Source organism: Podarcis erhardii, assembly GCF_964252035.2.
Source record: "Podarcis erhardii genome assembly, chromosome: 5".
In the NCBI taxonomy this organism is placed as follows: Eukaryota; Metazoa; Chordata; class Lepidosauria; order Squamata; family Lacertidae; genus Podarcis; species Podarcis erhardii.
Window position 1 is genome coordinate 22,640,169 of NC_138509.1, and position 18,596 is coordinate 22,658,764.

The following is an 18,596-nucleotide window of genomic DNA, read 5'->3' on the forward strand; positions in this document are numbered from 1 at the left end:
CCCCATGCTTTTTAACATCTACATGAAGCTGCTGGGAGAGATCATCAGGGGGTTTGGGCTGGGTGTTCATCAGTATGCAGATGGCACCCAGTTCTACCTCTCCTTTAAATCAGAACCAGTGAAGGCGGTTGGAGGATGGATGGCGGCTAACAGACTGAGATTGAATCATGACAAGACAGAAGTACTGTTTTTGGGGGACAGGGGGCAGGCGGGTGTGGGGGATACCCTGGTCCTGAATAGGGTAACTGTGCCCCTGAAGGACCAGGTGCGCAGCCTGGGAGTCATTTTGGACTCACAGCTGTCCATGGAGGCACAGGTTAATTCTTTGTCCTGGGCAGCTGTTTACCAGCTCCATCCAGTATGCAGGCTGATACCCTACCTGCCAGCGAACTGTCTTGCAAGATTAGTGGCATGCTCTTGTTATCTCCCGCTTGGACTATTGCAATGCGCTCTACGTGGGGCTACCTTTGAAGGTGACTCGGAAACTACAACTAATCCAGAATGCGGCAGCTAGACTGGTGACTAGGAGTGGCTGCCGAGACCACATAACACCAATCTTGAAAGACCTACATTGGTTCCCAGTGCATTTCCAAGCACAATTCAAAGTGTTGGTGCTGACCTTTAAAGCCCTGAATGGCCTCGGCCCAGTATACCTAAAGGAGCTTCTCTACCCCCATCATTCTGCCTGGATGCTGAGGTCCAGCGCTGAGGGCCTTCTGGCTGTTCCCTCACTGCGAGAAGGGATGTTACAGGGAACCAGGTAGAGGGCCTTCTCGGTAATGGCTCCAACCCCATGGAATCCCCTCCCATCAGATGTCAAGGAAATAAACAGCTATCTGACTTTTAGAAGACATCTGAAGGCAGCCCTGTTTAGGGAAGTTTTTAATGTCTGATGTTTTAATGTATTTTAAATATTTTGTTGGAAGCCACCCAAAGTGGCTGGAAAACCCAGCCAGATGGGCAGGGTATAAATAAATTATTGTTGTTGTTGTTGTTGTTGTTGTTGTTGTTGTTGTTATCATCTCTCTATTGTATTATTATTATTATTATTATTATTATTATTATTATTATTATTATTATTATGTCTCTCTCTCTCTATTGTGTGTGAGAGAGAGAAATAAATAACTAAAATGTATGCAATAATGTGAATTTCTCACTAAAAAAGGAAATACGAATTTTCCCTTCCCCTTCCAATGGTTACAAAATGCTCTTTGGTTTTACAAGATACATTTGCTCATCAGTAGCAGAAGGTTAAACTAATTATATACCAAAGTGTAGCTTTGAGTTTGTTTTCCATATTAGGAGTACCCACTTAACTCTCCCAGTCTTCTACTTTCAAAGTTCTAGGCAATTGGTTTGAAATAATATGGAAAATACCAATTAAATGAAAATACCAGCGAAGGTAGCAAGTCGTTAAATTGAAGGAGATTCACAGTTGTGCTGTGCCCCCTTGCCCAAAGACCATTCGAGACATCACACCCCACATAATCAGAAAATGTGAACGTGTTGGGTGTGGGAAGGACATCAGAAGTCATTTGCAAGTGGGCACATATAAAATAATCTTAAAACTTTGAAAAATAATAGAATGTCAAAATTGTTCGTGACATCAAATGGAGGCTTGTCCATTAGGGCCAATGGGGCACTGCCGCACCAACCTCAGTCTGCCCTCAGCCAGCCCCAACTTGTCTGCCTTTGTAATTACAACTAGTCCACAATATGGTCCAGGCTGTCGGCTTTCTCCCCCTTTGTCTTGTCATAGAATTCTTCTCAATATTGATCCAGAGCAGATTCCAACGTATAGTTAGCAGAGTAAAAACTTAAACACATTGCTGGACCCCCCCCCCCCGCAAAAAAAAAAGACCAGAGGCAATTAATATTTCAGCCAGCAGAGCTTTACTGCGACTGAAGGCAAATGAACATCATGGTCACAAATCCAATACATTCAGGGTTGGCACTGTCCATAAGAAATCCAGTTGTAGCAGATTTAACTTAAACTTACAAAAACTTATAATAAGTCTAAACCTTGCCACTAAGCATACTATGTACAGAACACCACACCAGAAGGAGGAGAGATAAAAAGAGAAAGGGAAACCCAGGCTCCTTCTGTCCTTACTTTTATAGTCAGCATGACCTTGACAGAAAAAGATAACAGAGCCAGCTGTACTCAGCTTCCCAGAAGGAATAACCCAAACACCATGAACCTTCTGCTTGTTTCTTTCTCACAGAGAAGCTTCCAGAACTCTCTTGAATTAATTAGAATAGGAAAGATCTCTACACATCAGATCAATACTTTCTGCACTAAGAAATGCAAACTGACAAGTCTCAATGTTGCTCTTGTAGAACTCTCCAGGAATGGTATTCCCCCCAAGTGTTCATTAAGAACACAAATGTGAAACTGCTGGTCTGGCCAGAGTTAACACCAATTGTTTAAAAGGGATCCGGGAAATTAAAAGATCAGACAATGTAGTGTTTGCTTCTGGTAAATGGATGGAAGCATTATTAATTTTATCAAGCATATACAGTAGAACCACCTTCACCAAGCAAGTGTCTTCCAGATGTTTTGACCTGCAACTGGGATCTGAAGAGCACCAAGAGCAGATCTTGCTGAAGAAGGATGCTGTATGAGATGGGCCTTTGGTCTGATTCTGCAGGGCTCTTATATTCTATTCTTAAATATTTTCTGCAACAAGTTATAGGCAGTGAGTCTTCTGAGCAGTGCCTTTTCCTGTTGCACTATGCCGTGTGTCTTGCACATTGATGCAGCAGCAGTAGCACTGTTATGTATGTGACTTTCTTACAATATGCTGACGTGCTTCATACATGGTATTATCCTTGTAGGTTTTCAACAGTGCAGGAATAGTCAGTGTGGTCCTGGTGGACTAAAAAGCTAAAGCTAGAGGACTCCTGGGTGGTTAAGTCCAGTCAAAGGCAACTATGGAGTTGCAGTGCTCATCTCGCTTTCAGGCCGAGGGAGCTGGCATTTGTCCACAAGGCAGCTTTCCAGGTCATGTGGCAAGCATGACTAAACCTCTTCTGGTGCAACGAAACACCGTGATGGAAAACAGAGCGCACAGAAATGCCATTTACCTTCCCGGTACAGCAGTACCTATTTATCTACTTGCACTGGTGTGCTTTCAAACTGCTAGGTTGGCAGAAGCTGGGATGGAGCAATGGGAACTCACCTCGTCACATGGATTCAAACCGCCAACCTTCCGATTGTCAGGCCCAAGAGGCTCAGTGGTTTAGACCACAGTGCCACCCGTGTTCTGAAGCTGGCAGTAACAGTGGGCAGCAGCAATCTTTGTATGGCATCCCAAAGACACAGCAGTTGCATGTGAGTTCTGATCATCGTTTCCCATCAAACTGAGCCCAAACTATTCTATGATTCCCTAATATTTTTGGCCGGTTTTGGAGAGGCAGCCGACTACAACTGAAGGGGAGCATCAGCGTGAGATCACAATAGCCAGTCCTTGGAGCTGGCAGCATCAGCATGATGTCACCAAGTCCAGTCTCTTCCCTTTTGTCAAGCAGTGTCAGAATGAGATCACAATGGCTAGTCCCTCCCCTTAAAACAGTAATCATAATCATGAAGTTACAATGTCCAGTCTGCCTCCTTCAAGCTCACCAGGAGGCCACAATGTTCAGTCAAGCAGTACAAGGTTGCTATGGCAGTCCCTCCCTTTCAAGTAGGAGGGGATATATTGTGTTCTGAAGCCTTCAATCTCCTTGAAGCTGACAGTAAAAAGGTAAAGGACCCCTGGACGGTTAAGTCCAGTCAAAGGCGACTCTGAGGTTGCAGTGCTCATCTTGCTTTCAGGCCAAGGGAGCCGGCATTTGTCCACAAGGCAGCTTTCCAGGTCATGTGGCAAGCATGACTAAACCTCTTCTGGTGCAACGAAACACCGTGATGGAAACCAGAGCCCACGGAAACACTGTTTACCTTCCCTCCACAGCAGTACCTATTTATCTACTTGCACTGGTGTGCTAGGTTGGCAGGAGCTGGGATGGAGCAATGGGATCTCACCTCGCCGCATGGATTCAAACTGCCAACCTTCTGATTAGCAAGCCCAAGAGGCTCAGTGGTTTAGACCACAGTGCCACCCGTGTCCCTGAAGCTGGCAGTAACAGTGGGCAGAGGCAGTCATTGTCTGGCATCCCAAGGACATAGCAGTTGCATGTGAGTTCTGACCATCTTTTCCCATCAAACTGAGCCCAAACTATTCCATGATTCCCTAACGTTTTTGGCCGATTTTGGAGAGGCAGCCGACAACAACTGAAGGGGAGCATCAGCATGATGTCACCATGTCCAATCTACCTATTTATCTCCTTGCACTGGAGTGCTTTTGAACTGCTAGGTTGGCAGAAGCTAGTACAGAGCAAAGGGAGGTCACCCCGTCACGGGGATCTGAACCTATTTTTTTTTTACTGGTGGACTACAGTTTCTCTGACCCCTGACCGTTGTGCGTGTTGGATGAGAGTGATGGAAACTCTACCCCTGCAATGCCTGAAGGGCACAACATTGGCTACCCCTGCTCTAGCAACAAGAAGACTTGGACATTAATTGATGGAGAGCCAGGGAAAGCCAGAAGACAAAGAAGACTTGCAGTTAAACAGATAGAAGCACAACTCTAGGTGTCTCCAACAGGATCCATAAGGGAGATCCTTCATTCCGTGGCATTCCAGGTCTCTAAAACCCCAAACATGTGGTCCAATAGCTCATTCCCACAATTCCTTTTACTTCTTTGTTGTAGCAGGTGTATGATTCGACTTCTTCATGCTTAGAACTTCCTTCGCCTGCTTTCGAAGCCAATCAAGTGGAGAAATTGTTTTGGAAATTGCCGTGACATCACAAGACATTAAGAAAAACATGAGGGGGTGAGAGGAAGAGGTCGGAGGTTGCAGGCAGCCCTGTCTATGGTAATATGCAGGTTGAGTTGGGGTGAGCATGGGTTGCCTCATTCATTGAAATGTCACAAAGTGTTTCATGCAGTGTGGAATATTTGTCCTCTTCTGTGCCTGAACAAGTCACATCCGTGGTGTGCATAGCACCTACCATTCAGAAAAGCTGAATGCAGCTAATAGCAGCATGGATGTCCTTATGGAATTTCTGGATTGAGAGGGAATGGGGAACTACCCCCCTCCCAAAATCAAAATTCTATTCGCAATGCAAATCAGGACAACAGGGAAAATGTATTTCCTTTTCGTTATTAATGACGGTGGAGCAATCCTGATTGTGTAGTCAGTTTCTGCAGCCTTTTTCTAGGCACCAGCTGAGCTTTGCATTCCCAGTGGATAGATTAATGAGTTACACTCAGTGTGCAGGGTTTTGAAATCTCTGAATAAGGAAAAAAACAAATTACTTGGCGTGTTATGAAAGCTAAATTTATTTGGTGTATCTGCAGCTATCAAAGAACTACCGGTAGTTTTAAGAAGTACTTTAACCAGTGTAATATTCATGCTGTTTGCACATCTTCACAAGCACATATTGAACAACTAGGATGTTCAAGAAAAATACAGTCGTCTCAAGATACCCATACCAGGGCTATTACTCACCTTCCCTGTGTGGGTGTTGGTACAAATTCATTCCCAATATCTGGAGAAGGGTGATAGCCTACATTTAGTGAAAATCCAACATTCTCTCATATTTATGTTTACTTAAAGTGAAATGGATCCCCTGTCTCTAATAGGCAGTTTGATGAAAATGTCTGGGGCAAGTGTAGGCTGTGGAAGGCCACACCCATATTTAGATCTGTAGGGGTGTGTTCTCCAACACATGTCTGGTGCCTAAGAACTGGAAACTGGAGCCACTCACTTTGCAGACTAAATCCATGTGGGGCAACTTTGCCTGGCAGCAGTGCCAGATTTAGGGTGTTGTGACTGGTGTCCCTGCACAGGGTGCCAAACCAAGGGGGCACAAAATCGAGAAAATCCATAATTGAGAAGGTCCATTTGGGGGCACCAAACTTCAGACTTGCACAGGGTGCCATATTACAAAATATTACCAAGTCCATCCCTGCTGGCAGCACAGAGCCCAAAGAACAGCAAAGTTGGGCAGAGTCCCACCTCCATGTTAGGGCTCTCACTGGATCCCAAGACAGGAAAGCCTCCCTCATGGTCCTTGTAAGAGAGGGAAGGGGCAGAAGCTTTAAAAGGCCTCTCCTATGAGGGTTCATGGCCATTTTGCCCTGGAAGCTTTCCTTCCCACCACCACCAAGGAGTTAAAGACTTCACTAAGCAATTTGGGTGGGTAGCTTGTTGACAGGGCAGGAAATAATTTTTCCTTTCAATCTTAATTTGCACAAGGTTGGGGGGGTTGTCTGTATATTTGCTTCAGTGAAATTCTGGTTTACATTTGCTAGGCACTGATAACATTTGTTTGAAGGAGCAGAAAAACTTTTTAATGTATGTGACAAGAGGCACAAGGATGCTACTAGTCCAGAGATGGAAAGAAGAAGGAGTTCCTACCAGAGAGGAATAGCAAACCAAACTGTTGGATTACGTCAAAATGACAAAACTGACTGGAAAACTCAGGAACCTAGAAGACAAAAACTTCAAGAAAATTCATAATTTATTTAGGAGCCCTCTATAAGCAGATGAAAACATTAGCAGGATTCTAATAACACTTGTGATGTAATAAACACTATGGACAATATGTTCAGATTCAAAAAATAGATTACAAAATAATACACAGTTGAAAATGTTGCCAATAGGACCCAGGGAGGGGGTGGTGGGAAGTCTCGGGATTCAGAGGAATCTCTATATATGGATATATAGATATATGGTATTGTTTTAACTCTATATTTGTAAAATCAAATAAACATGATTTTTTTAAAGAGAACATTTTTGTGTATGGGGGCAGAAATGGCAAGGGGCCAGAGGAGAGGATTTGCCATGACATGCTCTAAGCTCAGGTTGGGGTCTCTGCCTGGCTGAAATCCTCACCCCAGGCATTCAGCAAGACCCTGGATGCTTGGCTTGCACTGCAACAGGGTTCAATGCTGGGTTACTCCCATGGATGGAACTTGGTCTTCCCAACCCCAAAGGATTCCACCCACCAGCAAGGGCTGAATGAAATGAAGAAATGATCCTTGCCCTACTGCCATGCCATCCCTCCCTTCCCTGCTGCAGTCTGTAAAGTTTTGGCTTGATTTTCTACCCCACATTGAGGATGGATCTACACACGGGGGGTGGGGGGAGCTATAAATAAGTCAAAAATTAAATCGTTATAGCAAAAGAAAAAAATGCTATGTAAAAATCGCATAGACTTTTTTTTTTTTTTTTTTGCTATCCGGCACCATCTGGTGTTGCATGTTTATAACACGTTCAAAGTGTTGCTTTTTTTACTAATGTAGCTGAGTCCCCGGTGTCCTGTCCCTATTATTCTGCTGCTCCCATGGGTCACTTACCAGGGCAAATCACTATCCATATTTCAACCCTGGGGGATGATTGGGGCTACCTTTTAGAAATCTTGTTAGTGTTAACACACATATATCAATGCCGTCTTCATTTTTCATTTCCATCCTTTTGGCCACCTGAAGTTAAATCTTTTGCAGGGGTGGGGAAGGAGGGGAGTAATGATTTGTCAGCCTGGTGCTCGTGCCCACAAATATATGCATGTGGATACTAAGCCACTACATAGCGCCTCATCAATCATTTCACCTGCTGCCACTAGTGATATTCAGTTTGAATTGTTCATCACATATCACAGTACAATGGTCTTTTTTAAAGTGTATCTTTTGTCTAAAGAACATTCTCTTGAATCAGGACAGGACTGGCTGTTGCAGTGTATATTAATATGGATTGTTTGATTGTTGCACCTATATCCCACTTTTCCTATGAGGAGTTCATGGTCCCCCTCCCTTGTGACGTAGGCTAGGCTGAGAGATTGACTTGGCCAAATGTCACCTACTGAGTTTCAATGTAAGTGGGGATAATAATAATAATAATAATAATAATAATATTTTATTTATATCCCACCCTCCTCAGCCGAAGCTGGGCTCAGATCGGCTAACAGCAATAAAAGTAACACATAAAATCACAATCAATTAATTGAAATACATTCAAAAATCAATTCATTCTAAAATCAATTCATGATCAAATTAATGGCAACCATTGGGCTAACGTTCTATAAGGATTACCAAAGGAGGGGGTCAGATTATGCCTTGGCCAAAGGCCTGGTGGAACAGCTCTGTCTTGCAGGCCCTGCGGAAAGATGTCAAGTCCCCTGGGGCCCTAGTCTTGTGTCTCTTGTGACAGAGCATTCCACCAGATTGGAGCCACAGCTGAAAAAGCCCTGGCTCTGATTGAGGCCAGCCTAACCTCCCTGTGGTTTGGGACCTCCAAGATGTTTTTGTTTGAAGACAGTAAGGTCCTCCGTGGGACATACCAGGAGAGACGGTCCCGTACGTACGAGGTTCCTATGCCATATAGGGCTTTCAAGTTTAAAAGCAGCACCTTAAACCTGATCCTGTACTCCACCGGGAGCCAGTGCAGCTAGTATAGCACCGGGTGAATTTGATCCCGTGGTGAGGACCCCGTAAGGAGTCTCGCCGTGGCATTCTGCACCCGCTGGAGTTTCTGGGTCAGTCTCAAGGGCAGCCCCACGTAGAGTGAGTTACAATAATCAAGTCTGAAGGTGACCGTCGCATGGATCACAGTGGCTAGGGCAAGTCTGGATCTCTCCAGTCATAGGGCAGAGTTCTAAGCACTAAACTATGTTGACTATAGAACCAGATGGAAAATAGCCGCTGTGCGATAGTGGACGGTGGGCCTCTGTCAGGGGCTGGACTGAGGAGGAATGTTGGGAACTGTCCCTCCCTTTTTCTGCACCTTCCCGAGAAGCGGAGGGCAGTATAGATTTAGAACAGTGGCTTGCAGAAGGTCATAGTTCAGAGGTGACAGGGGGGAGAAGCTAGGAAATATTGGGAGAGCATCAGGAAAAAGAAGACCAGGGGAGAGACAGCTAATAGACTCAGTGTCTCTTGAAAGCATTCCTGACCGCTCTCTCCCAGGACCAGGTGTGCCTTGAGAGTAGTAGAACAGAAATCTCAAAGGCAGAAAGCACAGATCAGCCGGCGGAGCAGTGACGTAGAATAGGAGGGACTGAGGGGGTGGGACTTTACTTGAAGCAATGCCATTATCTAAGAGAGACCACATTCCTTCGTCTCTCTCTCTCTCTCTCTCTCTCTCTCTCTCTCTCTCTCTCTGAATATTAAATAAACTACTTGGTAAGAACTCTTCTTGTTTTTCTGCTTATTGGCATCCCACCGTGGGAGGGATAGGATTCCCTGAAGTCTCAACAGCATCTCAGGCAGTGGTCTGCGCAACACAATTCTATGCACATTGACTCCCTATGTTCAATGGATTTCCCTCCTTGCCTTAGCATTGCATCCTTGGAGTGATAACAGGGAAGGAAAAACATGCCCCCGCTTTCATCTGTTAGCAACTGAAGAACATCAATGGCCCCAGCTCCAACACATTGAAATACATGCACACAAACAAACACCTGGATGGTGTCACTCCCTTCTAGTTTGCTACACATATTTTGGAAGTGCCCATTACAACTGTGGGTTTTCCTAGAACAACCTTCAGTCTTTGGAATTAATGTATCCCATGTAGCTGAATTAGATTAAGGCTTTTCCTGGGCCTAATTGCTCCTAAGTGTTCAGGTCCTGTGATCACAGAGAATACATAAAACTGCCCAAGAATGTCAATTCTTAGCCGTCTCAGTGTGCTGGGAGATTTTCCAGCCAAGGGGGATGAATTAAACAATTTAAAAAGAAGTGCTCTGTCCTGTTTGCGATAGCAGAGAGAATGAGAAGAAATGGATGTTAATAAAGTTTTCGGATGGGTATAAGAATTCCTCTAACACCCACAGGCTTGAGAAAACACCAACATAAACCAGAGCATCTGTCTTTCTGAAGAGCTGGTTGATGAAGAGAAACATTGCCAGTGCTTAGTCAGGCTTTTCTCACAATCTCTAAGACTGATGCGGAAGTTTGCCGGTGAGAACTTTCAGCTTGACGCCCTCTCTGCTAAGGATGGAGGGGTAGTTAATTAAGCGCACAACTGGCACCCCTTGACTGCCGCTTTCTCAAATTTTACAATGCAGTTCCCCAACCACAAAATGGGGAGGGGCTATTGGGTTGTTTTTATTTTTATTATGTATTTTGTAGTTTTATATCTTTATTTTATTCTGTGAACCACCCTGAGACCCCCAGGTATAGGGTGGTATATAAATTCAAAGAAGAAGAAGAAGAAGAAGATATTAAAGGAAAGTGTGCACAAAAAGTGTCTATATTAGAGTAAATAACATGCAGAAATGGATGCCAGTTGCTGTAAATGGTAGGAGGAGAAAGGGCTTCTTATTCTCGTAAATTAACGTGTCGGTGTGGGTGATGTAGTTGTAATCACTGACCTGCATATCCCCGCTTCGTGCAAATATGCATGAAAGTGTGTTTCTTGGGTGTAAGCCTTCGATTTGGCAAACATCTAGAACCTTGTGTGGTTGATTCCACGCACAAGATTTTGTTACTCTCACCAAAAAGCTGTACAGTGGTACCTCTGGTTATGTACTCAATTCATTCCGGAGGTCCGTTCTTAACTTGAAACTGTTCTTAACCTGAAGCACCACTTTAGCTAATGGGGCCTCCTGCTGCCACTGCGCCGCCACTGCACGATTTCTGTTCTCATCCTGAAGCAAAGTTCTTAACCCGAGGTATTATTTCTGGGTTAGCAGAGTCTGTAACGTGAAGCATATGTAACCTGAAGCGTATGTACAATACAATGAGCACCACCAGAGAAAAGGCCCTGCTCCGTGTAGCTCCTGCCTTGTCATTTGATAGGGTGACCAATTGCCCTCCTTCTTGACATGGAATGCTCTCTATTGGAGTCTCCAGGTCCAATATAAAGACCAAAAGAAGGGAGATCAGGGACCTTGAAGTCCCCAACAGCTGTTAAGCTAGCAAGCAAGCAAGCAAGCAAGCACACAGGTTCCAGGGTGGCAACAGAAAGCAAACTAAAAATGCCTTTGCAGTTCATCAGAACAATCCTGCAATATCAAGTTATATGAAGGTTGGTGCTATTAACAGTAATCCTTTTAGTTGGTTACCGTATTTTTCGCCCTATAGGATGCACCGTCCCATAAGGCGCACCTAGTTTTTTAGGGGGAAAATAAAGGGGGGGATTATTTTTTCCCCAGGCGCGGGGCTGGGGCAGGGGAAGCCCGAGCTTCCCCCGACCCCAGCCGCCAGAACAGGCAACTCTCCGCAAGCTGTGGGAGCCCGACGCCAGGCTCCCGCACCTTGCGGAGAGCTGCGCGAAGTCTGGGCACGCTGAGCTCAGCGTGCCCAGCCTTCGGCATGCAGGCAACTCTCCGCAAGCTGCGGGAGCCCGGTGCAGGCTCCCACAGCTTGCGGAGATCGGTGCAAAGCCTGGAAAGCGAGAGGGGTCGGTGCGCACTGACCCCTCTCGCTCTCCAGGCTTCAGCGAATGCCTGCATTCGCCCCATAGGACGCACACACATTTCCCCTTCCTTTTTGGAGGGAAAAAAGTGTGTCCTATGGGGCGAAAAATATGGTAATTGATTTGGCAACTTCCATTCACATGATATCTGATGTTAATCCCCCCCTAAAGAGTTAAATGAGATTCAGGTGAGGGTCATATGCCTTGTAAATCCCAGCAGGTATAAAACAGGAAGACCCAGGCCGATGAGGCTTGGGCAGTGGTGAAATTCTCAGCATGCTGTAGTCTGAAAGAAAATTATATAAAAATGATGTACCAGTTTTGCACTGGGCCACCCCAAATTCACCATCAGATCACATAGCATGTCCATGGCTACAGCCTGCACCAAAAAAAGCACATATCCACTGTTTCATGGGGCCGCAATGGCACAAAAACATGGTTACAAAGCACGAATCCACATGGATCCTCAGGCTTTTAGCATTGGGTCATCCCAAATTCACCATCAGATCACATAGCATGTCCATGGCTACAGCCTGCATGTAAAAAATCACGCATCCACTATCACGGCTAAAAATTGACTGCTGTTTCTTTAATGCTAAAAGAGCCAAGTCAGCATGAGTAAGCGGCCTACAATGACTCATGCAACCTTTCACCAAATTGTACCTGTATATATAGAGTGGTCAATGTTAGTGTTTGGTGTGGGTTGGTTGGTTGGATGGTAGAAAGTTTGGTGTATGTAAAAGCTGTCGGTCGTGGTTGGAGAAGAAGACTTTTTTAAGAATAAAAGCAGCAATACTCTGCAAGAATACTCTTTCTCAAAGACTCTTTTGTGCCAACTATGGTCTGAGGACTAGGCAAAGGAGTAAAAAGGAGGTCAGAACTTTTCTTTTTCAAACACTGACACCCACTGTTTCGTGGGGCTGCAATGGCGCAAAAACGTGGTTGCAAAACATGGATCCACATGGATCCTCAGGATTTTTGCATTGGGTCACCCCAAATTCACCATCAGATCACATAGCATGTCCATGGCTATAGCCTGCACCCAAAAAACTACGTACCCATTGTTTTGTGGGGCCGCAATGGCGCAAAAACATGGTTACAAAGCATGGATCCACATGGATTCTCAGGATTTTTGCATTGGGCTACCCCAAACTCACCGTCAAATCACATATCATGGCTGTGGCCACAGCATGTACCACAAAATCATACATCCACTGTTTTATTCAGAATATATTTTTTTCTTGTTTTCCCCCTCTAAAAACTAGGTGCGTCTTATGGTCAGGTGCGTCTTATGGAGCGAAAAATACGGTAAAAGGGCTGGGAAAATAAAAGGGAATTTAGCTGGTGCTGAAATGATAGCAAAAGTAGCTGCCAGGAGAGCCTCTGTGGAAAAGGCATTCTACAACCAGAGTGCCGCCACTGCAAAGACTTTCTCTCCCATAGCCACTCATTGTACCTCACTTGACTGGGCCAATCTGAAAAAGACATTTGATGTTCTCAATGTCTGGGTAGAGACAGTGCTTCAGAGCCTAAAGAGCTGGGTGGGTGCATGTATAGAAAGACGGCCCATCCTCAGACCACCACCACCCCCTAGGTTTTTGCATATTGCTGTTTTGAGCAGCTTCTGATAAAGAAGACAATCTGAGAGCCCTGATCTATACTGAGATGCAATGAGCAGTCTTTCTGAAGATGTGGAATTCTGTTGCATCTCTGCACCGGAAATTATGGATGAAAGCATTCCTCTAGGAGAGGAGAAGCAAATTTACCTGTCCTGGTAGAATGAAAGAAAGGCTGGAATGGGAAAACATACACAGATGCAACACACGGTTTTCTCTGGTGACAGAAACTTCATTTAATTTAGTTTCTCACAGCACACTAGCAGACACACTAGCCTGATAGGTAGACTGATTCTGTTGCCATTCTCAACTCTACATATTTAAAGAGGTGGCAGCAGCTTATTTACCTCCCGAGGCCTTGCTCTTCTTCCTTGAAATCTCCATGTGCTTGAGTAATCTTGGTAATTCTTGGCATGCCATCTACTGTCCATGCAGAGTCCACTGTGACTTGCTGTCTCTCAAGAGCAAAGAACAGCAGGGCATGTTAGATTGAATTTCTCAGCATCACACTTGCCCACCTGCCAGAAAGTAAAATTCTTCCCTGAATCTGAGATTACAGTACTCACTTTTCCCTTCATTACTGAGGCAGTGATCTATATGTTTACATAGTGAGATGAGACCAAAGTGTCTCAGGAAATACACTCAGATCAAAGGGATTGGCTCTCTCCACTCAGGGCTGAGAAACCCTGTCAATATCAGCATCCGTTTCATAAATTTAATTTTCTTGGAGTGGTCATGGGATTGAGCGGAAGGACTGCATCACTATGCTTCTGAAAAGGAACCAGCTTTCTTGCACAGCATTGCAACAAGGCTGAGCAAGTCCATCCCTTTGGGACCCTCCTCTTTCAAAGTGTTGTAGACCATGTGGCCTGTACCCAACTGTTAGCCATAGTTATGCAGCATAACCCTATGCATGTCTACTCAGAGTTAAGTGCTACTAGATTCCACTGAACTTACTTACTATGTGCATGCGTGTAGGACTGTAGCTATAAGTTACATCATTGGTAAACCATTTTCCCCGAAGGCATCACAGCATCCTCCCAGTGGTGCAGCAGTGAAACTTCTTGCACATTTGCAAAGCTAAGCAGGATCTGGTGTGGTTTCAAATTGGATGGGGAACGTGTGTTCAGATGCTTGCATTGCAGGGGATTGGACTAGATGACCCTCGGGATGACAACTCTAGAATTCTATGATCCTGCAACAAATGTTAAAGGAAAACACAGATAAATCCATCAAAAATGCATTGCTATCCACATCAGCTTCTTATAAAAGACTATGTAACAGACAAAAAGAGTTCAATAAATAGACACTAAAACAAATTTTAATATTAAACTATTGGAAGGATTAATTCATAATTCATTTCTAACAGGGAGAGATTAAGGTACCTCCTGACCTATGAGGCTGTAGCAGGATATTGGATACCTTTTAAAGAGCTGCAAAGAGAAAGAGATGTGAAACTCCCTCGCTGACCTAGATGATGTCCATTGTTATAATGTGGTCAAAGTTCCAGACTGGGACCTGAGAGACCAGGATTGAGCTCCCCACTCAGCCATGAGGCTTACTCGGTGACCTTGGGATGGTTACTGTCCCGCAGCCTAACTCAGCTCACAGGCTTGTTTCGAGGAAAAGTTGGGAAGGGCAGAACTATGTCCATCTAAAGGTAAAAGGTAAAGGTAAAGGACCCCTGGACAGTTAAGTCCAGTCAAACTTGACTACGAGGTACGATACTCATCTCACTTTCAGGCTGAGGAAGCTGGCATTTGTCCACAGACAGCTTTCTGGGTCACATGGCCAGCATACTGCTTCTGGTGCAATGGGACACTGTGATGGAAACCAGAGTGCACGGAAATGCCGTTTACCTTCCCACCGTAGTGGTACCTATTTATCTACTTGTACTGGTGTGCTTTCAAAGTGGTAGCTTGGCAGAAGCTGGGACGGAGCAATGGGAGCTCATCCCATCGTGGGGATTCTAACCGCCAACCTTCTGATCAGCAAGCCCAAGAAGCTCAGTAGTTTAGACCACAGCGCCACCTGCTTCTCTTGCTTCCCATCTAAAGCTCCTTGAATTAAAGGTGAGATTTAATGAATGTTGAAAGTTCTCTGTTCTCTGGCGTATTTTGGAATGACTACCGAAATACAGGATGTTCAAAGTACTTCACAAATATCATTCTAGTCAGCCTGTGACGTAGGCCAGTATATTATTCTTCCTACATTGAAGCATTGTGTTCAATATGTAATAATGCAAGATGTCTGAGGTCAGTGAAGCCTTTGCATGCTAAATCTGAAATTGTACTATTATAGTTTAAATGGGATTATGGAACAGTCTGTTTATTTTACTCTCACAACTACACTGCTGAGGTTTTAAACCTGGGAACATTCTGTACCAAGTGCTCATTCTATTACAATTAAGCAATGGCTTAATAAGAGGGCAAGAATTCAGATGAGGGAAAATTAAAATCCAGAATGCATTAATTACTAGAAGAGCATTTCAAATACAGTTATGGAACTGTATATTTTCTGGGTGTGTGTTTCTTTTCTCTATCCTCTTATGCATGAGCACTACTGGGACTTTTAGCAGAGGCTGAAGTCAGGTAATTTACTGGTTTCCAAACACAATTCTATGCATGTCTACTCTGAAGTAAATCCAACTAAGTTCTCATTGTACATTTAGGATTGCAGCTTGAGAAAAGAAATATATGTTCCTTTAGATCAAGGCTGGCTAACCCCTTTCATGCCAAGGGCTGCATTGACCAATGGCAACACTCTGGGGGAATCACATGTTAAAAGTGGGTGTGGCTGAAGCACAAAATGGTGGCTTTCATAATTTTTATGACTGTGTAAGTAATCTGTCTGAAAATATTGTATCTTTTGATTGCCCATCCCCATATTTTTGGGAAGTGTTTTTTATCCAGTAAAAACTGAAATGGAAAGAAGATAAAAGTCCCTACAAGAGAAGAATGGCAAATGAAGTTGATGGATTATGCCGAAATGGCTAAAATGACCAGAAGAATCAGAAATCAAGCAGACCAAAAAATTGATAAGGAATGGGGATTTTTTTTTATAATTTATCTTAAAAATCATTGTAAACAGCTAAAATCGTTAGTAGGATTGGAATAACACTTGTAGTTTAATGATGAATTTTGGACATAATGGAGATGTAAAAGATTTGGATTATCATAAAAAATGCAGGAGGAAATGACGAAAAATACGACCCACAAAGGGGGGGGGGAGGGAAGTTCAGGAGATCCTTCGGAATCTTGTCCTTATATTGTATGTTGGATATGTGATTGTAAAACTTTAATCTGAAAAACCGAATAAATAAATTTATATAAAAAAGAACTGATTGGTTAACAACAACAACAACTATTTAATTGACAAGTTTTCCTTTAATGATACCTCCAAATTTCCCACATGGAGACAGGCTGTCCCGCTCTCCAGCTTTGATCATACCTTCTTAGCTCCGGCAACCAGATCTGAACAGTTATCTCTTCCATGACCTCTTCCAGTCAGTGAGGAGGGAAATCGTAGATAACTCTGCCATTTATACAGCTGAAGCTTATAAAACACACATTTGCTGACCATTGTTATCACAATAAATAGTCTGGATGTTTTGGTATGAGTTTTGCAGAATACCTTGAGCTGATCAATGAATATTAAGTGTAAACTGTTCCCCATGGAGCTGTACTATTACAATTTTCAACTTGAAATATATCCCACATGAATCATATGAAATATTGATGCAGCGAGTGATGAAAAAAACAGGGCTGGTTTTTTGCTTGGTTTATTTTTTGCCAGCGGGGCGGCAGCGGGGGAGGGATCCTGTTTTGGGTGTATATTTAGCTGCTGAGAGAAAAATCCAATAAGCTAAGTGTGAAATGCAACCTCCAATAGATGACTCTTTCCTTTGTTTTCTTGCTTTTATTGTCCCTGCACATGCCATTCTGTTGTATTTGTGTGTCTGCTCCTTTGGAAGATTGAATTATATCCAAGTTGTTGATGCACTAGAATATAAAGCAAACAAGCTATTGATTGTTGCAAAGGAAGTGGGGTTGGGGTGTGAACAAACTACTTGGCCTGTTTTACTGTGTAAAGTAAAATGCACACAATATAGATATATTGTGGATACGTACAGCGATGGGAGGGGCCTAAAACAACCAGTTTCCCCTGTCATCTAACCTCAGTGGGAACACACCTTCATGGGGTCCAGATTCTTTGTAGCATCTTTCCACATAGTGAGAATTTGATCATTTACATGTGGCTCAAACCATGCCTGGGCCCAAAGGCTGTGTATTCACATAATGTACAGCATTTGAAAAGCAGAGCAAAAAAAAGGGGGGGTGGGATCATGGTTTGCAAAGACACTTAAATAAAGCAGAGTCCAGAAATAGGAACTCTGTTAATATTCTACTGAATAAACTGAATTTTTTAAAACAAAAACAAGAAAGGTAGGAAGGGGAAGATCTCCCAGGATGGGAAAAGGAGGGGAAGCTCCCAGATGAGAGCTGGTAGGGTCTACCACCTTTTGTGTGGGACGAGGGTTAAGATACACCCCTAATAGTGGGCTTTGTGTTTCTTTTTCTTCCAGTTTTTCTCTCTGTTGTCTTTCTTTTTTTGTGTCTTGTTTTGTTTTGCTTTCTCCTGTTTCTAGTTTTATTCAGATTAGTTTGGCTTTTATTGTATTGTATGTATTGTATGGGACGCAGGTGGCGCTGTGGGTTAAACCACAGAGCCTAGGACTTGCCGATCAGAAGGTCAGCAGTTTGAATCCCCGCTACAGGGTGAGCTCCCGTTGCTTGGTCCCAGCTCCTGCCAACCTAGCAGTTCAAAAGCATGTCAAAGTGCAAGTAGATAAATAGGTACAGCTCTGGCGGGAGGGTAAACGGCATTTCCGTGCGCTGCTCTGGTTCACCAGAAGCGGCTTAGTCATGCTGGCCACATGACCGGGAAGCTGTACGCCGGCTCCTTCGGCCAGTAAAGCGAGATGAGCACCACAACCCCAGAGTCGGTCACGACTGAACCTAATGGTCAGGGGTCCCTTTACCTTTATGTTGAAATAGATAGATGGAGTATAATTTAGGAAGAATGAAACAGGGAAGTATTGCCATTTAGAGACAGGCCTTGCTGAGAACAGGAGCAAATTCAGTTTAACATCCGGAGAAAAACTCCCTCAGAACTGCACAGCGAATCAGAGCACATGCTACCTGCATGGTTGCTAAGCAACCCCTACAACACCCTCCTGGGTAGCATACATAAAACAGAGAACAGAATTAGCACTTCTGTTGCAAATCGAATGATCCCTGTTGCTGCTGTTTTCCAAAACTTGGGTATTTTTTGCACAAAGCCATTCCACTTCCGGGTGAGGTGGTGTTGCGGTCAGGCCACATGGCCTCCACACACAGTGGGGGCTGGTGAAGTCCTGCGTCATGGCCCCAGCCAGCCAATCCAGTTGGCCGGAGGGTGTGGCTTATCCCTTTAAATCAGCAACGCAGCCAGGGGGATCTCCCTTTTTGTTCTGGC